The sequence below is a fragment of the Sinocyclocheilus grahami genome, unplaced genomic scaffold (assembly GCF_001515645.1).
Source record: "Sinocyclocheilus grahami isolate Dianchi unplaced genomic scaffold, SAMN03320097.WGS_v1.1 scaffold79.1, whole genome shotgun sequence".
NCBI classification, from domain to species: Eukaryota; Metazoa; Chordata; class Actinopteri; order Cypriniformes; family Cyprinidae; genus Sinocyclocheilus; species Sinocyclocheilus grahami.
Window position 1 is genome coordinate 1,370,526 of NW_015505258.1, and position 23,838 is coordinate 1,394,363.

The 23,838-nt window shown below is 36.5% G+C and overlaps 1 pseudogene; it reads right to left on the reverse strand.

Annotated features, from left to right (window-relative positions):
- LOC107586257 (small G protein signaling modulator 2-like) overlaps positions 1-23,838 on the reverse strand; it is a 51,970-nt pseudogene that overhangs the window by 12,160 nt on the left and 15,972 nt on the right.

The window sequence follows — 23,838 nt, forward strand, 5'->3', positions numbered from 1 at the left end:
AAAACTTAATTTTTGTTTAGTAATATGCATTGCTAAGAATTTTATTTGGACAGCTTTAAAGGCGATTTTCTCAATATTTAGATTTTTTTTGAAGATGAAGATATTTTGTAAATTTCCTACTGTAAATATATTAAAACTTAATTTTTTATTAGTAATATGCATTGCTAAGAATTTTATTTGGACAGCTTTAAAGGGTGGGGGAACAATTAATTGCATATTTAGTTCTTTTTAAAATAATACCACTAAAAATTATAAATTGGCAGCCCCAATTAAGATGTACTTTTCTTTTTCCAGATATTTCTTCCTGTCAGAAACATCCTTAAACACACATAATGAAATCAAAGCAAACCTGAAATATAAGGATATCAAAAACATGCATCTATGAATGAACAGAAGGAAAATGTGTAAAACGATGCGGGGATGCCATGCCAGGACACCTGCCAATCAATCAATCAATCAATCACAGTGTCACAAATCAAGCCAGGCACTGGTAGAGCTTGGAGAGCAGTATAGAAGGACAGACAGTAACCATTCCTACCATGCTGGATGCATCAGATTGAACCATGACAAAAATAAAGACAAATCAAGAAGAGGAATGTATACTGTGTGTCGTTGTATAAAATGTGAAGAGAGTGAATCAACTGAACCAAAACAGTCGATAGTAAACGTAAATGCTCTTCACCTTAATTCTTCAGGTTGGAGCTGGTGACCTGCTATACACTGGTTGTAACCAAAATAACAATGTGGACGGAGAGCATGTATTCAATATCTGTCCCTAAAAGTCTGACGTGGGCTATGGGACTTTGGTATGGCTATGATCGGCGGGCGACGCGTTCACGGAACGATTCGTGTGTCTACTACACCAGAACCCCACAGGACCTAACTGATATAATGAAAGGTGACTGCAGTTAGTGAAGAATTACAGTGAACAGCATTGCAGAAAACCGGCTCAACACAGGAGGAACACTAAAACAACAACAATGACAACTCAAACTAAAGAGGAAAAGAGAGAATTCATAAAGGGAAGGAGACACAGTTCTGACAAGTAAGCAGTGGAGCGCATTCGCCGCAAAGTTTAAAATGAAAAAGAAATATAATACATAATGTGTGCAAACTTGACATGCAAAGCCCTCAAGCATTTGGCAGTGAAACCAAATAAAGACACAGAACCTAAAAATAACCAAGACTTCTCCAAGGACGTACTCATGTCAACCAAAGAGTTCAAAAGGAAAACAGCAAATCATTGGAAGCATTGCTGCCTGGCCACCACAGTCAGGCCCAACAGTGCAGAGAGGAGGAGAGTCTGAGCACCATGAACACACATCATACCTCCTAGGGCAGTCGGGTAGTGTCGTGTATGTGTGTGAGAAGGAGAAAGACAAAGGCAGAGTAGTAGTGTGACAACGTGGCAGGGCAGTGGAAGCTCTCACGACTGTGAGAAAGGTTAGCGTAGGTAACCCCCGGCAACGGAGGTGTGGAGGGAAAAGAGTGACGACAGCGGAGGAGAGTGAGTCAGGGGGAGAGAGATGTGCACTGTACTGACCTCACACACACACACACACTCACTCTCACACACACTTAAAAACCCAAATGTGAAAATAAGAGACATTCAGGATTTGTGTGCATAAAAGAATATAATATAATATAATATAATATAATATAATATGCTTCAACATTAATATTACGTGAATTAAATTAAGAATTAGAATTTTTCTACATAGTTATTAAAGATTAAAACTATATACATTTGAACAAAATAGATTTGTTACATATATATATATATATATACATATTGTACTTATAACAATTTATTACATTTAATACATAAAATAAGAATAAAATAATATATAAATATAAAATAATAATAAAACAGTTTCAACATTCAAATTATGTAAATAAAATCAATAATTAGAATTTTCTGACCTAGTTATTTTGGGTTAGAACTATACACATTTTAGCAAAATAGATTTGTTAAACATATATACATATTGTACTTAGAACAATTAATTACATTTAATATAATACATAAAATAAAACAATGAAATAATAAAACAAAAGAATAAAAAATTCTTTCACAGTTTAAATTATGCAAATAAATCCAATAATTCAAATTTTCTTACCTAATTATTTTGGGTTAGAACTATTCATTTTAGCAAAATATATGTGCTATACATACAGTATATGCATGTTGTACTTATAACATTATTATTATTAAATTATGGAAATTAAATCAATTAGATTTTTCCTACCTAGTTATTTTAGGTTGGAACTATACACAATTTAACAAAAAACCCTTTCTTACGTACTTTTCTTATTACTAGAACAGCATGTTCTTGTGGCGTTTAGTGACTTTTCATATACAGTATATATATATATATATATATATATGTGTGTGTGTGTGTGTGTGTGTGTGTAATTTCAATTTGAAAAGTATAGACAATTTAGCTCAGAAAATGAGTGAAAGCTGTATTTAATGGCAGTGGGTTTGTGGCCTTTAAAAACTGCCATTGAAAGAAATATTACTGTGAAATATGTACATGCATTTTTGTTTTATTGTTCATACTGTGCAAGACAAAGTGTGTCTGTACTTAAACTGATAGCATATGATATCTATTGAGTTACAGTCAGATTACTTTATAAATAGATGCATACAGGCGCTGGGAATAAATGCATTTTTGTATCCCTTGTTCTCTTGCGCAATGGAATGCACATGTGCCCCACACACTCAAGGTCTTGTGCCACTTGACCTAGCAGCAAATATTACCATGGTTACAAGCATACAGATCAGGCCAACAACTTTAAGAGTGACAAGGGAACCATGATGCCCGAGGTGCCTACTGTGTCTCAATCTGCCCTCACTGACCGACAACCGGCCGCACTGCTGGGTCGCTGCTTGTGGGGACCAGCTAACAGTTGGGATGGAAAGGAAGTGGGAGGAGAGGAAGGATGAAAGGAAGGAGGGAGAATGAAGTGGGCCACTGGTGATAAAAACCTTTCATGACATTAGGATCTGTGAGGTTCCGTGAGCAGATCATAGAGATCATAGCGTGAAGTCTATCTTCCTCCTCCTCATCGTCGTCCAGAGAGGGCGCACGACTGCCCGTGGTGTGGTGGTAGTTTATAGTGACTGCTTGGGCAATAAAAGAACACAGTTTAGCACCCGCCTCTGAAGCAAAGTCACGTTCCGCTCACACACACCGCAAAAAAAAATTTTTTAATCTTTTATTTTTTTCTTGTTTTGCAGTAAAATATACAAACATGCTTAAAACGAGCACAACTGCATACCATATTAAGTCTTGTTTTCAGAGAATGCATCTTGAATTAATAGTTATTGTAATTGTTTCTACTTGTTTTAAATCTAATGAAAAATTATGAAATTTCAATTTATTAAACTTAAATTTAAACAATTTTTTTAATGATCAAAACAGAAAAAGGTCATCCTAAATTTAAAATTAAAATCTTAAAATTAATTATAAATTGATTTTAAAAAGTATTTCAACAAATTCTAATGTTTAATTATAATTTATTGAATTAAAATGTAATTCAAGATATGCTCTTTGAAAACAAGGCTTGATATCTTAAGTAAATGGGTCTTGTTTTAAGAATGTTTTGATATTTTAACTAGAAATCAAGACAAAAACTGTCTAAAGATGATACCGCAAAAAAATTTTTTTTAATCTTTTATTTTTTTCTTGTTTTGCAGTAAAATATACAAACATGCTTAAAACGAGCACAACTGCATACCATATTAAGTCTTGTTTTCAGAGAATGCATCTTGAATTAATAGTTATTGTAATTGTTTCTACTTGTTTTAAATCTAATGAAAAATTATGAAATTTCAATTTATTAAACTTAAATTTAAACAATTTTTTTAATGATCAAAACAGAAAAAGGTCATCCTAAATTTAAAATTAAAATCTTAAAATTAATTATAAATTGATTTTAAAAAGTATTTCAACAAATTCTAATGTTTAATTATAATTTATTGAATTAAAATGTAATTCAAGATATGCTCTTTGAAAACAAGGCTTGATATCTTAAGTAAATGGGTCTTGTTTTAAGAATGTTTTGATATTTTAACTAGAAATCAAGACAAAAACTGTCTAAAGATGTTTTTTTTTTTGCAGTGCATACATACACAGACATAAAAAGAAGCACTTTTATCCCAGTCAGAACAGTTAAAAAAATCTAAAGGCTGCGTCTAATACTCACATCCCTCCAAGCAGCCTCCACAACGGCTGTTATGTTCCACAGAAAAGTGAGAACAAAACACACAGACAACAATGATATGTGGGGATGGTGTCTGATGCATATGAGATGATATTAGCCTCAAAATGATTAATAGATGCACGCACAATTATCCATGTACTGCATACATTTTATGCATGTATCTTACTAACCACAAACAAATGCCTTTCAATTTCAGTCTGTGGAATTTGGGATTAAATGATTGTGTGAATGTCTCTATTTGAATAAAAATGCTGCACATTAATGTAATTCTTAACTCTGCAGACACCGGTTGAAAAGCATTTGTTTCAGAGTAGTGACGCACATTTGTGAATTATTTTAATCGTGTACACGTTAATGAATTGCACTGGGCCTTGTTCATTGGTAGTTGTGTGTGTGTGTGTGTGTGGGCTGCGAAAATGAAGTCTCAAAATCCAAATGAATCGAACAAGATGTCAATAAATGCACGCATGTCGCCTGATCCACAAATGCACGGATTCCTTTTAGTAAGAGCAATTTATGATAGATTAATGCAGAACCCTAGCCCTAACCCTAACATTTTTATTCGCAAACATGTCTGTATTTGTTCACATCACTGCACAATCATTTAATCCCGAATTCCACAGACTCAAATTGAAAGGCATTTGTTTGTGGTTAGTAAGATACATGCATAAAATGTATGCAGTACATGGATAATTGTGCGTACATCAATTAATCATTTTGAGTCTAATATCATCCCATAGATGCAGCCCTGTTCAGCATTCACACATCCGGGAAATCAGGTCTGGCTGAACAGTGGATGCGAGTTATGGATATGTGAGTACCAATAGGGTTTTAAGATGTAGATTGGCCCCCAAAAAAAGTACTTTTGGCTGCTCAAGTCACACTTAAAATGATATGAATTTAATTATAATGCAAGATTCATGCATTTTAATGTGTGGCTTTGAAGTGTTCGATGCTTTTGGGGTCACTGTGGATGGTTGGACGGATGGATAGATGGACAGATACTGGTTGTGTGAAGAGAGACAGAGACAGAGATATGAAGAGGACAGGCACATTTCTGCTGAGACTCACTTGAGTCGTGACGGTGCCCCGGATAGACGATGCGAAACACATAGTCTGCAGCGATCTGCTCCTCGCCATCTCCATCCTGATCCACTAAACGAGCCATGCTGTTCCTCTTACGGAGCTTAGGGAAGACTTTACCCTGTTAAGCAAACACACAGAGTCATAATGAAACTAAACTCAGCTTCTCACTTCAAATAAGGAACATTTTGCAATTTATTTGCAGTGTGTCAATGTAACCCCCCTCTCTCCATGGTCCTACTCGCACCCGCTCCGAGCGGTACTCGAACCCGGGTCTCCGGCATGGGAGGAGGGTGCACTAACAAGGAGACTAAAGATCAGGGGAGTGAGGTTTACCTGCACAGCACCTACAGCTGGCCTCCGTTACATCAACAAGCAAAAAAGCTAGAATCTGATTTTTCTACATCAGAACAGATTTGGTAAAAATTTAGCATTACATCACTTGCTCAACAAAGGATCCTCTGCAGTGAATGGGTGCATTCACTGGTTAATTCCATTAAAACATACTGATGGACTGGAGTCATGTGGATTATTTATTATGATGTTTTAATCAGCTGTTTGAAATCTCATTCTGACGGCACCCATTCACTGCAGAGGATCCACTGGTGAGCCAGTGATGAAATGCTAAATTTCTCCAAATCTGTTCCAATGAAGAAAAACGAATCTACATTTTGGATGGCCTTGAGGGTGAGTAAAATTTCAGCATCTTAATTTTCATTCTATTCTTTAATGATTTGGATGTTTGAAATGTTACTGACAAATTTCAACATTCTATTACATGACTTCTGCAGCAAAACACTCACCTTGCCCTTCTGGGACGAGAGGGGGGGCTCAAGCTGACCCCGGGGCAGTAAACCTGTCTCCAAACAGGACAGGAAAGTCAGCAAGTGGCCCCCAGGAGGGAAGTGCAGAGGAGGCCGCTGGATTCCATCCTGACTTACTAACACCAGAGTACCCCCACAGTCCGCTGAGAGAAATTTGCATGAATATAAAATTAAATATAATATAATAAAAAAAATCGGTGATATAATGTGAATTAAATCAATAACTGATACTGAAATATGTGCTACATTAAAGCTAAATATCTGACAAAGTTTAAACGTTAAAGATAAATAAAAATGAATAATATAATATAATATAATAATCAGGCTCACAGCGCTGGTGACAATGAATGCAGACAATCTGTCTTAAAGGCACAGTCAAAGCGTAGTCCCAGTAAATACTATAGGGTGATGAAAAGAATTGACAAAGAGAGAGAAAGTGGGAGAGAGAGAGAAAATTGTTCTGTTAAAACAGATCAGCAACCTAACAGTCTTTTCAATAAAATAATCAATGTTGTTTTGCTAAATAACCTCACATTTAGATGTCTATTTGTTTCTTACAAACATATCAACCTTATCATTACAAACCAGCAATCAGCACATCAGGACACTCATTTTATTATTTTCCTGTACATCCTCTGTAAAAGTAATTGCTCTTTCCAACCTAGTAATCTCGGACCAGTTGTAGCAATTACAGTTGTGGCAAAATGAATTGCAGTGATTGACCATCTCAAATCATTCCAAGCTCTTCCGGCCCATTTTATCTGATGACCTAATTGACCAGATTTCCCCCTGTGTGTGTACAGTATATATTACCTCTTCTCCAAGTCACAGTCTCCCAGAGTGCCATTGATTAGCTGATTGGGCGTCCACTTCAGTGTGAGTGTTTCGGCCGTCTGATGAAGGGACAGGTAACCACGCAGCACTTCCATGTCCTTCTTCTGCAAAGAACAAAGTCTATTCAATAAAACACAGTGGCTTCTCCAACTCCTCTAAAAATATCTAATATAATCAGCAGCATTAGACACTTTTCTTTGCTTATAAGCTAACATACAAGGAAAAGAGCAGAGAAAAGGAGAAACAAAAGAAAAATGAGTGTTATAAGCAACAGAGTGACATAAATAAAACGTCTCTGACGATTTACTGTGATGATGAGAGCTGCGAAACGCATCAGGTTTCACACCGAAATCCAATTAAACCTGAATCACTGCAAACTTTTGGCAAGGGTCGTTTACACTATTGATTTCTACAAGTCCTTGCCAGACCCAGCACTCTCTGTGCCCAGTTACATCAGTCACCGTTGCAAATCTCACAAACACTTTCATACACACATTTAGTCCGTGCCTGACTCATTTGATGACAAATCTAATGTGGTGTAATGGCTAATCCAGTCTGCCTTTTCCAGTTCACAAGAGTAGCCAACTAGCAGCCGGGAAGTCAGCTAAAAATGCCAGGGAAACCCATCTGACCATTCATTACACAAGGGAAGACAACAATTTGAACAGTTCTACCTATCTACACCACTCTGGCTCAATTCCCATAACCAGTAGCCCTTGAGATCCATTATATTGATTAGATGGGATTCACTGATCTAAAATCAATCCCTTTTGTTACAGCCATCTACATAAAGATCTGTAGATGCAAATCAAACTAGTTTTCCTGTAAGTGCATTTGCATGTGTGTGTGTGTATGTACTGTCTTACCGGTTGAACGAGTACATTGTTTTTTCCATAGAGCAAGTGAATGCGTGAGTTTTGGTGCAGGGATTCGACGTACTCTCTCGCCGAGGCTGCAAACTTGTCCTCAGACATGCTTCCAGAGGACTGACGCTTTCGGATCTGAGGAAAAACCATCAAAATTGGATTTTAAATGGATTATTTACTAGAACAAAACTACTGCACAAGCACCCCTATACGTATGATATTCTCACCCCAAGTGCAGGCCTGCGGCCCGGCGACACTTCTTGGCCCCTGTGGGCCCCGTGAATGCGATGCCTCTGGACCAGCTCATTTGCTGACGGGTCAGTCCAGAAATTATCCGACGTCTTGAGCTTAGTGTACTCTAGAGCACACGGCCCGACTATAGATGAAAAATATAGATTTTTACACAAAACAAATTGTAATGTGATAACATATTGTGATAAAAAAGTGAATTATAATAAAATAATGAACGCTAACACCATTTGAACACAATTTAATACATTTATTGAACAACATCTATAAATCTCGATTAGCTGTAATATGAGTAGATAGAGTGTGATCGATGCATCAGATAGACTCACCCAGCAGTGCCGCCAGTATCGGGCCAAACACAGAGTCGTGCATGAGGGCCTCCTTTTCATAATACTTACTACAGACACACACAAACAGCAAACACACACAATGTGTATGTCAATAACCAGAGACCTCTTTCAAAGGCTGAACAAATAACACATTATTTCACAAGCTCCACATGACAGCCCAAACAATCACCGTGGACAAATGATAAATTTCAAACCTTAATCTTGGCAAATAACACTTTGCATAAGAGAGATAAGCAATGCATGTTATGCAGCCACTATTATTTAAGAAAAAAAAGGCACACACATATATTAAAATTCCATCCTATATCAAGAAGCTAAATGTTTAAAAATGTTTCATGTTATGCTAATAACAGATAAATGTTTGATATTAAAATTCTTTATTATTTTGCCTAGATAAATTAAAATAATCACTCATAAATCGATCATTTTAAATGAGCTAAAAGTGAAAATAGGCATCGCAACATTATAACGTACAGTACAAAAAACTGATAATTGTTTGTAGACTTGCTAAAGATTAAATTTTTTTTTTAATCCTAAAAACTAAATCATACAAAGTTGCATGAACTGAAATACAGTACTGATGCTCATTACCTTGCATTATCCACAATATACTGCACTATTTTGTCCAGGATTTTCTCAAAGAGGGCCGTGCGGACCCATATGTGCTTGATGGCCTGCGCAGAGAGTGGCTGAAGCGCTCGGCCAGCAGAGGAGCCCTGCCTCCGGAGGGGCTCCTGTCCTGTGCTCTGGGTTCTCCTGAGAAAGACCATCAATAATATGTTCAAAAACGCACACAAAACATAAGCAAATAGAGTCATTACAAACCAAATTGTCTTATGCTACCAAATGACACAATAGTAATAATCTTGAAGACCTTTTAAGACAAAAATTCCCCCAAAAAGTTACAAAGTGCGTTTTTTGCTAAGACTAGGCCTTCCTTCAATCATTTTGTGCTTCTATTTGTCCTCATATAGCCTGATAAAATCCCATACTCACATTGTCTGGTTTTATGAAAGAAGCAAGAGACACAAAAGGGATTATGACTGTGTCTGTCAGTGGATGTTTCTAAGTGTTTGTGAGTCCATATACTTCTCCATACAGCATCTCAACAGGATGACCTGGCTGCTCATCTACAACAGTGCAGGAGGGCCAGACGAAGTCACAAAACCCACTCGAACCTGCCGGGCCATTCAGCCAACTGGGACAACACACATATTCACACAATGACAGGGACAGAGCATGTGTCATCCCAAAAGACTCACCTCAGAGCATTAAAAGAGATAAATCCCACAGTTGCATCATCTGTCATAGAAGCCATTCAAACCATCAACAACAACAGTTGCTCCTGAACAACAGCAGTTGGGACAAAATCCCCATAACTGACCCTTCGCAAAGACCTGCCCCCCTTAGTTTCTGTTGTTATGTCCGACAAGCCATGGCACTCTCATTCACACTACACATGTTCTCACGCAGTGAAAAATACTTCACGGAGCAAAGAGGACACTGACAATGTGCCGACAGACAAGACGGAGCAGGTTGCTTTTGGCTTTACAAAGAGTCAGCTTCCAAATTTTGTCATTTTTTTAAAGACATTCAAACAATAAATACCATTTTGTGGCTCTTTAATGTGTCGTGACAGATCGCTGTAGAGCCTCGGTTTAAGTGGCACATGAAGCGATCATCTCTTCCTCATTACTAGTTATAGCATGAAATAAACATGAGTGAATATCAGAAGGTATATTGTTTCAAGACGTCAATAAACAATTTTACACAGTTCCGGCGTTATGATTGGTCAGATCGCCTGTCAATCAAACTCTCTGCGAAGGGCAATTACACTAATGATCAAACGTCTGGGGTCAGCAAGTTTAATATTTTTAGATTAATACTATTTTGAGATTAATACTTTTATTCAGCAAGGATGCATTAAATTGACCAAAAGTGACAATAAATTTCATTTCGCCTATATAAATGTCTATACATTTTCTATTTCAGTGATGTTATTTTGAACTCTCTATTCATCAAAGAATCCTGAGAGCAATGTATTATTATTTCCACAACTGTTTTTAACCTTGATAATTATATGAAATCTTTCTTGAGCAGCGAATCAGCATATTAGAATGATTTCTGAAGGATCATGTGACACTGAAGACTGGAGAAAATTCAGCTTTGCTGGAATATCCACAGGAATAAATTACATTATATTATATTACATTAAAATAGAAAACAGTTTTTTTTATTGTAATAATATTACAAAATATTACTGTTTTTACTGTATTTCCGAGCAAATAAATGCAGCCTTCACTCTTAAAAATAAAGGTGCTTCAAAGGTTCTTCAAGCGATGCCATAGAAGAACCATTTTTGGGTCCACAAATAACCATTCAGTCAAAGGTTCTTTAAAGAACCTTCTCTTTCTTACCTTTTTGTAATCTGAAGAACCTTCTTTCGCCACAAAGAACCTTTTGTGAAACAGAAAGGTTCTTCAGATGTTAAAGGTTCTTTATGGAACCATTTAGACAAAAAGGTTCTTCTATGGCATCGTGAAGCACCTTTAATTTTAAGAGTGTTGGTGAACCATAAGAGACTTTTTTTTTCAAAAAAACGTGAAAAAAAATCTTATTAACCCCAAACTTTTAAACAGTACTGTACTGTATGTTTTGGCTGAGATGGCATTACAGCATTACAGAAAGCACTGTTAGTTTTTACTGAGAGCCAGACACCAGCTCTAGGATGACAGAGTCGTCGCTGAGCTCGGAGAAATGAAGAAATCACGGAAGATCCAAGAAAAAAAAATATTGCTTTAGGGTACTGTCACAAGTGCAGAAAGCCAAGAAGGAATAGTGCTGTTTGGGGGTAAAAAAAAATAGTGGGACCAATGAAAAAAAAAAAAGACCTAAAGGGACAGTTCACCCAAAAATGAAAGTTTTGTTATCATTTACTCACCTTCATGTCATTTTAAACCTGTATGATTTTCTTTCTTCTGTAGAACACAAAATAAAATATCTTGTTTTCTATTTAGTTTTTGTTTTGGACCCCATTGACTTTTACTATATGGTGAAAAAACTAAATGTTTAAAAAAAGACTGTGCTCAGACATGAGGGTGAGTAAATAAATTATTTTGGGGTGAACAATCCATCTTCAGGCTGAAAATAAACCTGGAATATTCCTTTAAGCCAGTGTTTGTGACTAAGCCCGTCTGAGATCCGTCCGGAGTCTGTGGAGAGCTGGGAGGACTGCTGTAATGTTGAGCGCACTGATGAGAGAGTCCATCATGGGCGTAAGCCAATAACACCCCACAGCCATCAATTTCCCTCCAGCCAGGACATCACACTACACCACAGCTGCAGGCACACCAGTGATGGATGAGTCTGCTGTCTGTGCCACAGCGCCCTCATCTTCTCTGATTTACATAAGCATTGAGAGCATAACGGCCTACCACTTACACTGTGTGTGTGAGTGCTGGCCGCAGAGGTGGACTTTCAGTATAAACAAGCAAATAAATCCCTGCACCTGAGATGAGCTAAGCAGAGCTAATGGAGATGAAACTGCATTTCTGCTCCAAGGGCAATAATGTAGAGCATCCACTCATAAAGCAAGAAAACAGATTTTTTTGTTTACTTGAACTACAAATTAACAATAATATATAAATTAAAACCATAATATTGTTGCAGTGTTTGTCTTTTTGCTTCGCCGACTAGCTAATTTACACATTATATAATATCAACTTCATGTCCATGTATTTAATTATTTGTCAGCTTTAATTAGATAACTAATACTGTATTAATCTATATATAATCTACAGTATTAATTACTCAAAATAAACAGTTTATATATATACAGTGGGTACGGAAAGTATTCAGACCCCCTTAAATAATTATTAAAAAATCTTATTATATAAAAACTAATTATAATTGTGAAGCTAAATACGAGTGCAATAAATGAAATCATTTAAACGAAGTACAGATGTGTCTTGGGTGCAATATAACTCTTGCACAAGAAAGTAATGACATGCAGTTGCTTTATTAGACTGAATTGCTGAGGTAGATGTATTCAATAACCAGCAAGCATCTTGTTGCTCTAGATGGTGACACCATGGTGTTGCTGTGGCAACGTGAGTAACCGAGTGAGTGCGGTGGGGTAGGGGTGCTTAAAATGGACAGGCAGGGAACACCACAAAACATGTGACCAGCAACCCTCCACATTAATGCTTTAAATGTGTGTGTGTGAGAGCGGCTACTGTACAGACACACCAAAGTGGCTTCAACTAATCTCTGACCACAACAGAGATGTTGAGTCACCTGGAGATTGTGGCTATTAGGCCCGAGCAGTCCGCTCTTGAGTGGCACATTGGCCATGTGGCTCTGCTAATGGAGAGTTAATGGGAAAATAAGAAGCTGACCGAAGCCCCGGAGCATCCGCCCATAACATTCCTCATTTAGAGTGCTGCAGAGCCAATCTTCTGTTTAAAGAAGAAATCTTCTGTCTCACACCAGATGTGATCTGCTTCCAGCTTTCATCATTGTCTGAACAGCTTATCAGTCATAAAGCATTGCTTATATCGCTAATACAATCAGTTCCAGTTTATGGCTTTCTTTGACTTTTAGCATCTCTACTTACAGTTCATATTAATAAGTAGAACAAGTGATTGTTAAAAGTAAAGTATGTAATTTTTAGCAGTTTGTAGTTATATAGTTTGATATCTTGACTTTTAGCTAAACCATTGTCATGAATTTGGGGTGGGAGTTTTCCAATTCTGTTTGTGCTATTAAGTGTCGTTCACAACTAGAAAGATAACTAGAAAGTTTCGAAAACCATTCTAATTCTAATAGAACAGCGAAACAACAGCTATAATTATAATGATGCCGTTGGAATGTTTTCCCAACAAAGCAGCAAATCATCCCTCTCCACACACCAGATGTGATCTGCTTCCAGCTTTCATCATTGTCTGAACAGCTTATCAGTCATAAAGCATTGCTTATATCGCTAATACAATCAGTTCCAGTTTATGGCTTTCTTTGACTTTTAGCATCTCTACTTACAGTTCATATTAATAAGTAGAACAAGTGATTGTTAAAAGTAAAGTATGTAATTTTTAGCAGTTTGTAGTTATATAGTTTGATATCTTGACTTTTAGCTAAACCATTGTCATGAATTTGGGGTGGGAGTTTTCCAATTCTGTTTGTGCTATTAAGTGTCGTTCACAACTAGAAAGATAACTAGAAAGTTTCGAAAACCATTCTAATTCTAATAGAACAGCGAAACAACAGCTATAATTATAATGATGCCGTTGGAATGTTTTTGTTCTATAGCTGATGAACGATAAAAACATTAAGAGCTAATCAGAATCCACCTGACTTTAAAGAGCTCAAGGATTTAAAGGGGCAGTATGACAAAACTGCAGAGCGTGATTACAATAAACATAACAATATCGTCTACTGGTGTGAACACTATATAGTGTAGCTATCGTTACAGTTATCTTTATAGTTTTACATATATATTTTTAGTAGTAGTTTTAGTAGATCAAAAATACGACTTTTAAATTCAACATAAAATGCAATTTGCAATCTGTTTTATTTTGTAAATTTACATATTTCGAAGTGAAAGAGCCAATCAGAATCCACCGAAATTTAAAGAGGTTGAGCTTTCAAAACGATAATCAAACTGAAACATGTAATTATGGTAAACAGAACATTATCATCCACTAGGGCTGGGCGATTTTGCAAAAAATTTTAATCTCGATTTTTCTAGAATGTTTGACCGATTCTCGATTTTTTTACGATTTTTAACTAGTCACCTTGAAAATGTAACTACAACATGATTGAAGTTACTTTTTCTTTATTAACCCTCTAGTTAAAGAAAATTCTATTCTAAGTGCAGCACACATGAATTTGTCAACATGATGTAAATGTTCAACAAATCACTTGTTAAATATCTTTGCAGAAAAGATGCATAAACTACAAGTACATATTGTACAAACTTGTCTCATACATATTATGTGTTCAGAAATAATACCAGGAAAATGCTTTTAAAAATTTTCAAAAGTCACGGAAATTCAAATTCAAAATGACACCAGTAGACTATCATTAACTATAAATGTTCTGTAAAAACAACAGTAGCTTGTCAGCCTGTCACCATGATGCAAAGATGAAATATCAGACATACAGTAGTAGTTCTTTACAGGTTTTTTATTCGATTGAGCTACTTTTCCATTGTTTTTTCTGTGTAAACATGGATGTGTTTGACTGTTGCACTCGCGTCTCTTGCAGTGTCTCATGCATGAAACGCCATTCTAAAAACACTGCGCTCAAGTTAAAAGAAGTTCACTCCCATCTTCTTGCATGTTTTACCTATTCCACTGCCCGTGTCGCATCTTTTGTCAACAATCTGTGTGAATGACGCTTAGCGCTATATAAATGGTCCTTCACAGAGCGCGGTTAATCACGTGCGCCGACATGCGGTTGGATCGTTCTTTTCTCTTTACTGTTATCACCGGCATATTGTCAAAGTGTCTAATTCTAACATTTGGTAATATTTCTATTCAAAATCGCGATTCCTCGATTTAAAATTTTTTTTAATTGTGGCAAAACAATAAATTCGAATTAATCGATAAAATTGGAAAAATCGCCCAGCCCTATTGTCCACCGGTGTTAGCTTTAACATAGTTATCATTATAGATCTTAATAGTTTTAGTTTTTCGTGTGAACTAGCCTTTAGTGGCGCAAAAATACTACTTTTAAATTTAACAGAAAATTGCATTCTTTTTTTCGTAAATTAAAGATTTTCAGAATAAAACAAGATATTGAATGAGAAAAAAAAAGTAGGATGGGACCTATCGAGAATTGATTGGATTGTGAAGGTGTTTCAACCTAAACGTCAGTTTACCGTTGATTACGAAGGCTTCTTTTTCAATTATATTGTTATTTGCAATTATTTACGTCAACTTCGTAAGTTGTAAATCTGTAAACTAAACTTAGATTTCAGAAAGGCTACATTATCAACTAAAGCAGCTATATGGCTTTTGGCTAAGATTAGCCAATAGCCCACATGGCCTAGGTGGTGTCAGCTGAAAAGAAAGTAATTTCACAAGTGAAGTTTACTAAATTAAAATTAAAAATAATAATAGTAATAATTTCAAGGAAATAATGCACATTATTTGTGCGCAATAAAAAGTCAGACCTGGTGATTTCGGCCTGCTGCTGTAGCTGTTCTTGAACTTTGCGGCAGATCTCACTTGCTGTGGTGTTCACCTTGCCGATCTTGGTGAAGAGGGCGGCGATCTTATCGCTGCGGAGGAATCCTGCCGCTCTTCGCTTCAACAGGTGGCTTAAGCAAGCCTCAATGGAGCCTGCAGGAACATAGAGGGAGGAGATGATAAGCAAAGATCAAACAAAACACTGAATAAACTTAAGCAAGTAGCATCTTATTATTTCCAACAGCTTTATGAATTCCTTTAATAACAGCCATTTGTTCTCACATGTCAAATTTTCAATTCCATTTCTTTCCCAGGAGGCTTTGCTATCGATGAACTTGCATGATGCAAGGGAAAATCTTATTGCAGAAGTAATTGTGTTCTGCCTCATACTCCTCATTCAATTTTTGTGAGGTAAATAGCCACGAAGGGAGTGCAATTGCAACTGAGAAAGAGATTTACTGCTGGTTCCTAAAGCACAGCTAAATATTTCAGTAATTCAGAGTCAGTGCGAGCTACCTGTTACCGCTCCTGCTTCTGCTGGGATTCAGTCCCTTCAAGCACTGTGCTCTCACTGCAAAAACAAATAAACAACGGCAACAGTTCCCCAATCCCCTAATCTCACCGATGAAGTATGGAGCGGATGTTCATATTGGCGTAAAAGGACGACTAATGTGTTTGTCCATCTTTCTTGACACTTAGCCAAGTGCTCAATTTATGCCAAGAACAACATACATCAAGATGTATGAGGAAACTTGCTTGGCAAATGAAATCAAGATAATTTTTTACTGCAATGAAAGGCCAGTTATGAGATTTGCATTTGTCGTGACAGCTGAGTAAAGTCTACCTATCGACTCGCCGCATGATTGATGCTATCAATATCTCAGCAGAATCAAGGTCCTTTTGCTGCCACATAATCGACTGCATTTGTGAAAGCAATCAGATGTTTATGGCGGTAATAGCACTTTTATTGCTTGGCTTGTGCCACCGGGGGCAGCGGCTTCAGGTTTTTCCTTTTAAGAGCCTGTTTGATACATTTAGACAGCTAAAATGCACATTCATGAAGGGAAAATGGGGATTGCACTGGTCTACTGTAGTCGACATCCAGGGGCCTCCCAAACAGCAGGGCCCTTGGGCATATAGTGCGAATCAACCACTTCGCCATTGGTTTTCAGTGAGAGTTTACAACCTTTTTTTTTTTTAAGTTGTGCAGACATGATCAACAAGCTGCAAATATGTTGCCAATCTACACCTCTAATTTCAGAGCATAGAAGAAGATGAATCATCTAAGTGACTGCTGAGTGCTTCCCCCTTGAGAAGCCAGCACGATAATTGTCTGCTCCCAAAAGCAGTTCTGATTTGAACAGTAATGCCCTGAGAAGCACTAAAAGAAATGGCACTTCCCATGTTTCTCAGATCCATCTTCCACTGAGTAACAAACGTGCAGGCAAAGCGCTGTGCAGTTGAGAAACGAGCTGAACACTCCTGAAGATGTATTTACATAATCTCTCTGTGCCTGCTGGTTTGAACGCCTTCCTGCATGCACCCATACACCCACAAGCTACTGGTCTCAAGCTCGAAGCACACGTTTGAATGCATACAACAGTATCAGGCAATAATAATGCATACATACATAAATAAACTCATAAAACACACTTTTCACACTACTAGTGTCCGGCTCCAAAAAAATGCCCAACTGCTTTTGTCTTCCTAATGGTAATTTCATAGCTAGCATATATGGATCCCAAATAGACAAAATTGTATGAGATTTTTACTTTTTAAAAATACTGCTCACAAATTAATACTGCTCATTTTTATCTAGATTTGTATTTATATCTATATATCTATATCTATATATATATCTATATATATATATATATATATATATATATACAGTATATATCTTTTCAAGTCCTTCACTGACACTGTTGTCTCCTTGGTAAACAAGCTCAATAACTTACACAAATATATATATATATATATATATATTTAGCTATATTGTTACAAAAAATTATATTTCAAATAAATGCTTTTATTTTAAACTTTTTTCTTCATTAAAGAACCCCAAAAATACGAGATAAAAAATATTGATTGAAAAAACTTGACTTTCTAACAATAACACTCTCTATTTTATTTCTATTCAATTTATTAATATATAAATAATAATAACTTGACCCTATAGCACTAGCTCTCTCTATTCTATTCCATCTACTTTTTATTCATTATTTAAAAAAAAGAAAAAAAAACATAATACATGTACTGCAACAAACTGCGACATGTCACAGCATTATGGCACACACAGCACACTATATTGTTGCTCTTTTGTTGGTTTGATTGCTTCTATTGTCAAGATTTGCAAGTTGCTTTTGGATTGTATCTTGATCACTAAATCTGCATATTAGAATGATTTTTGAAGGATCATAATAAAGACTGGAGTAATGATGCTGAAAATTCAGCTTTGCCATCACAGGAATAAATTACATGTTAAAATATACTACATTTAATATAGTTCTTTTAAAATCACTGTATTTTTGATCACATAGCGTATTTTTGACTTACCGACCCCAAACTTTTGAACGATAGAGTAGGCCTATATACAGTATAACAAACCAACCACAAAGTTGAAGAAACATCCGAATAGATTCTACCATCTCCTATTGGTAGGATGCTTTGTGCATTCAACTGAAGAAAGCACTCAAACAATACATACAGGAAATCAGTATCCCATCACAGATACATTAAAAGGCCTCATCTGATTCAACTGTAACAACCTGCACTCAATAAGAACAGCACTGAAAACAGCATCTGACAAACCACATGGGGATTTAATGAGCAACAGATTAGACATATTACCTCATAAATTTTACCCGTTTGAAATCTTTCCTAGTCTTAAAGATGCATTAATGACCAAAAGCCTCGCGTGTTCTTTCAGTCATGGAAACTAAAGTATGTCAGTTTTAAATACTTACTTCTATCCCAGTTTATACAACTATATGTAAGCCACTAATAGGTTCCTTTTCGTCATGACAAATTACAGAGGGGTTTGCTCATATATCAACATTGGCGTGTTAGAGAAGAAGATCTAATTAGACTTACAATTAACCATAATCCTTTGTCAAGCTCGTACCAAGCATGTCGATAGAATACAGCAGAACACATCACGTAAAAGTCATAGTATTGATGCAGAGTTCAGCTTCTGAGATGCTATGACATCACACACGTGAATGCGCTCACAAGCGACTGTATACATTGATCGATGGCTGTAATCTGAGCTACTATCATCTCTGTGAGACGTGGGGGGCTGAATGCCAGCGGCTGTGCGCGATCGCTGCCGTCCGTAGGGAAACACACCTGTGACTGTGCAGTCAAGCTGTGAGTCACAGTAATAGACGGTAATGAACTGCATTACTGAGGTACTCGGCAGCTGCACAGAGCGTGGGCGACAGGGGGAGGCGGGGGCTGGAGAAAGAGTTGGAGGACCATAGGGGAAAAAAAGATTAGACAAGGACTGAAAATGAGGGGCAGAGAAAGGCAGGCCAGAGTTAAAGTGATGAAGAGTGAGGAAACGAGAGGGGCGAGAGCGTGAGAGAAACTACAGACCCAAAACAAGAGATTAATAGAGTAGAATAAAAAGGGGAGAAAGACAATGGCAGAGGCTCAGTGATTCATCGCTCTCTGGCATGAAGAAGGTTTAGCACTGCTGTACTTATTAATCAGCCTGATCTTTGTCCCTCAGTCTGGACTCAGGCTCTATCCTCGAGCGCTGGCCTTATGGAAAAGAGCATGTTCACAGAGACATCTGAATACCAATGACATCTGGCGAAGATGACATTTTCCACTGGACGGTAATATATGGCACTGATCACCCCCACTGAAAAGTGCTGGATTAGAAAGTGTGTGAGAGTATTCGATTCAATATGATTCAGTTCCATTATTTTAATTAAATTCAGTGAAATAAGCTGAATTACTGAACACTTTCACACCTAAATAAAATTGTCATTATTTATGCTGTTAATGTTAACTAAAACTAAAATTGATTTCAGTAATTGAAATAAAGCAGAAATGAAATAAAATATAAATATTAAATGAAAAACTAACGAGAATTAGAAATTTTGCACTGGCAATAACTGAAATAACATTCGTTTTAGTTGATGTACTAAAACTAAAACTGAAATGAAAATAAATAAGCTAGATAGAAATATTAAAAAAAAACTAATAAAAATGACAAAAGCTAACCTAACCTAAACTAAAGTTTTTATGAAAACTGAAAATACAAGACCTTCAAAATATGAATAAATACTAATAGTATATACATTATATTAAAATATCATTGTTATTTACTCATCCTTATGTCGTTCCAAATCCATTTGCTGTTATTTTTTCTGACAGGAATGAAAACGAGACTATGAGGGATAGCAGTACAGTGCATTCAATAACATGCCAATTGTTCAGCTGATGAAACATCTTTCTGATGTTATAAAACGGTTTGAAAATTATGGGATCTAGGACTTTTATACAATATGTGCCACTGTAAAGACTGTACGTCTATCCCTCAGCATTGAAATCTTCCGCATTATATTCAGTATGGTGTCTATTTAAAGTGTTAATGGTGTTCTAGCTTTAAACCTGCCATGACAAAGTCACACTCTCAACTGAATGACATTGTAAAGGGGAATTTTCTCTAAAGGGAAAGATTATGTCAACAACGATGTAAATTTCAGTATGGAAAATTGGTAACCAAACTGTTGGAGTCCACTGACACTGTACGGAGGTAAAAAGGATGAGACCTTTTTAAAAAAATATATATTATTTTATGTTTCACAGAAGGAAGAATGCCATATGGGTTTGGAAGATACCTTGGGAGGAATTGAGAATAAAAAGCAGAAGGTCTTCATCATGATGACAAACAACTGTGCTCTACATGTTGCACTCAAAAGAAAACTTTTTTTTTTGTACAAGTGGCACCACCAGCACCCACAGAAGTGCTCTGCTATTTCGGTGAGGTGAGAATGAACTGAGTTTAATCAGTTAGACACCTCTATTAATAGAGTCATCCATAGTTTTTGTGAAAGGAGTCAAGTGTGAACACAGCCCATTCCTGTCACTATGAAGCCTTGCAAGATGGCAGTCTAAATATTTCACACACACACACACACACACACACACACACACTACACAATCCAGCCTGAAGGAATCGCACACATGTACACAAACACACCTCTGACTGTATATGATGCATTCCCCCCATTCCCGCTCTCAGGACACCTGTGCCTCCTGCTTTCATGGTCAAATAACTGCTCTGTGTCTCATCCTTCCAAACCAGTGTCTCCAAACCAAACAAACCTCACATGACTGGATTCATCTTTGTACGAAAACAGTATAGATATCCAAATATCTGAGGCCGCACTGAAAATCTGGGATTTGAAACCTAATTTTAATAATAATTGTTTTCAAAAAGTTGTAGGACTTTGAAAAGAAAAGAAAATAACGTCAAACGAATAAGAGATATTTTCAATTTGGCAATATTTCTAGGTCCTTGAATAATCAAATTTGTGACACTGATTATGTGACTTCAAATATCTCAAATCATGCTAAGGAACATAATCATCAGTTTTGACACAAATTTGTCGAATTTATGCAGCTCAAGTACTGCTTTTAAAAAAAATGGATGAACAAAACTAAAACATTAGTTCACTAAAGTTAATTTTTGTTAAATTACTTTTTTTAATTAAACTTTTAATCACAATTTTTATGTGGTTAATATATATGTTTTTAAATTTTTTTAACAAGAGTCTTTAAATGTGCAAAATAGAACTATTTGTACTAGTCACAAACATTTGCATGCATGCCTGCATACATTTAATGAAAAATCATTACTGATGCATAAATTTACATGCTAAGACCTTAAATCTGACACGGATACTATTTAAATGTGCTTCTATTTCCAATGGCTTTTTAGGTCATCCTCTCACACCAGGTGATTAAATATTGATTTACACTAACAGTCCATCAGACCAGCAATCTCGTCTGTGAGACGTATGGCGGTGATCACAAGCCTGAGTTTTATCTAATCTCTCTGGACCGAGACAGGCAGGATGAACAGAAATCAATCTGCATGCACCTCCCTCCATCCACTGTGAGAAAGAGAGAGTTTACTTCATCAACGCTCTCTTTGTCTAAGCACCTTCAATCAGCTGAGGGATGCGCAGCGCTCAGCCGCAGCTGCTGACACTATGGGGAAGAGCAGAGCGGTCACCAAACACCTGTTCCAGAGACGAGAAAACATGACAATGCTGGCATTCATTTGACAGAAACACCCACAGAGACGCATACAGAGAACATTTCCTGATACTGCTGTCAGAGACAGCGATGCATTTCAGGGACTATTATTAAAAAACAAGTGCAAGTAGACTTTGTTTTTGGCACTGACACCAGTACTTTTAATCACACCAATTTTCAAACAGGGCTTAATAATAATGATGAGAGTTTTCTCCTATATGTGGAATATCTCCAGAGTTAGATATAAGCAGACTTCCTTTCACTACATTATTCAGTTACATTGCTCTACTTGCTTCAGTCATGACAAACTCACATCCTGTTCTCCAAAGGCCCATCTCTCTTCTCTTAAATCTTTTATTCAGACAGCATTTCATAGATACACACCATGACAAGCATTATGGGGTAATAATTCAGATCAGCAAGGGCCCATATTGACTTTCAAATTTTAAAAACATCTGTTCTAAATGTGTCTACCATGTGATAACTATCCCCAGTCATCAGCCTCTGAAGTGGAAATATATCTACATGCTCCCAAAATGAAATCTAAAGCATTTTAGGCCAAAATTCCAGTGCATCCCTATTGAATATAATGATGGAATGAGGAAAAGATGAATAGGGTTAATTAATTAGTGCTTAAAAGGAAACCGCAAGATTTTTGTGCACTTTGGTTTTCACGCTCCACAGGAAATGGACATGCGCTAGCTCTTCTCAATCCCAAAAAAGCGTCTCTCCCACTGGGGAGTCACTCCTACGCATTAACTCTCTGACACCCAGCTCTAATTAAGGGAAACAACATCAACTAGTCCAGTCAGCACTGAGACACTGAGAGAACAAGAACATCACATGCAGCCATAGATTAACATCTTAGAGGATGCTGAGGGGCATCAGGAGTCATGTCTGTGTCTGGCAGCTAGGGATCGTGGGATTTGATGAGGGTTTAGGGAATAGACAGTAGAACATATCTCAGGCTAACAAAATATACAGATATAATGGATCAAGTTCGAGAACTGATTGTTTGCAAATAGGTATGTAATGAGGACTGAAATGTGTTTGGTAAAGGGGTGTGTATTGTGTTGTGTGTTTTGTGTGTGTTACTTGTCAGTTGTCTGGAAGTATAAAAAGTATATGTTCTGGAAGTATTTATTCATTCATTTTTTTCATATGCATTTTAAGATTCTTTAATAAATATGATTTTATTAACTAAATCAAACAAAACTAGTAAAAATTTATATATTTAAAAATAAATTTATTACATACGTAATAAATACATAAGTATATTTCAAATATCTTTAGTTGGGTATTGTGAATATATTTTGTGAATCAATGTGAATCCATTAAGAACTGAATCCAAAAAGATGGTTTCCAATAAAATTATTTCAGTAGAAAATTATTATTTAATTACATTTTCAAAAGATATCAAGAAATATACAAGTATGCAAGTAGTCATCAAATGATGAACAACTCAACTATGTTACTGCCAATGCTTTGTTTGTTTGTAGAAGTTTGAAGAGAAAAACAACCGATAAATAGATGACGAACGAATGATCGATCGATAGATAGCATGAACTACAGACAGACAGATAGATAGATAGATAGATAGATAGAATGAACTACAGACAGACAGACAGATAGATAGATAGATAGGATAGATAGATACATAGAACTACAGACAGATAGATAGATAGATCTACAGACAGATAGATAGATAGATAGAGATAGATAGATAGATAGATAGATAGATAGATAGATAGACAGACAGACAGATCTACAGAAAGACAGATAGATAGATAGATCTACAGACGGACGGACGGACGGATGGATGGATGGATAGATAGATCTACAGACAGACAGATCTACAGACAGACAGACAGACAGACAGATAGATAGAACAACAGACAGACAGACAGACAGACAGATAGATAGAACAACAGACAGA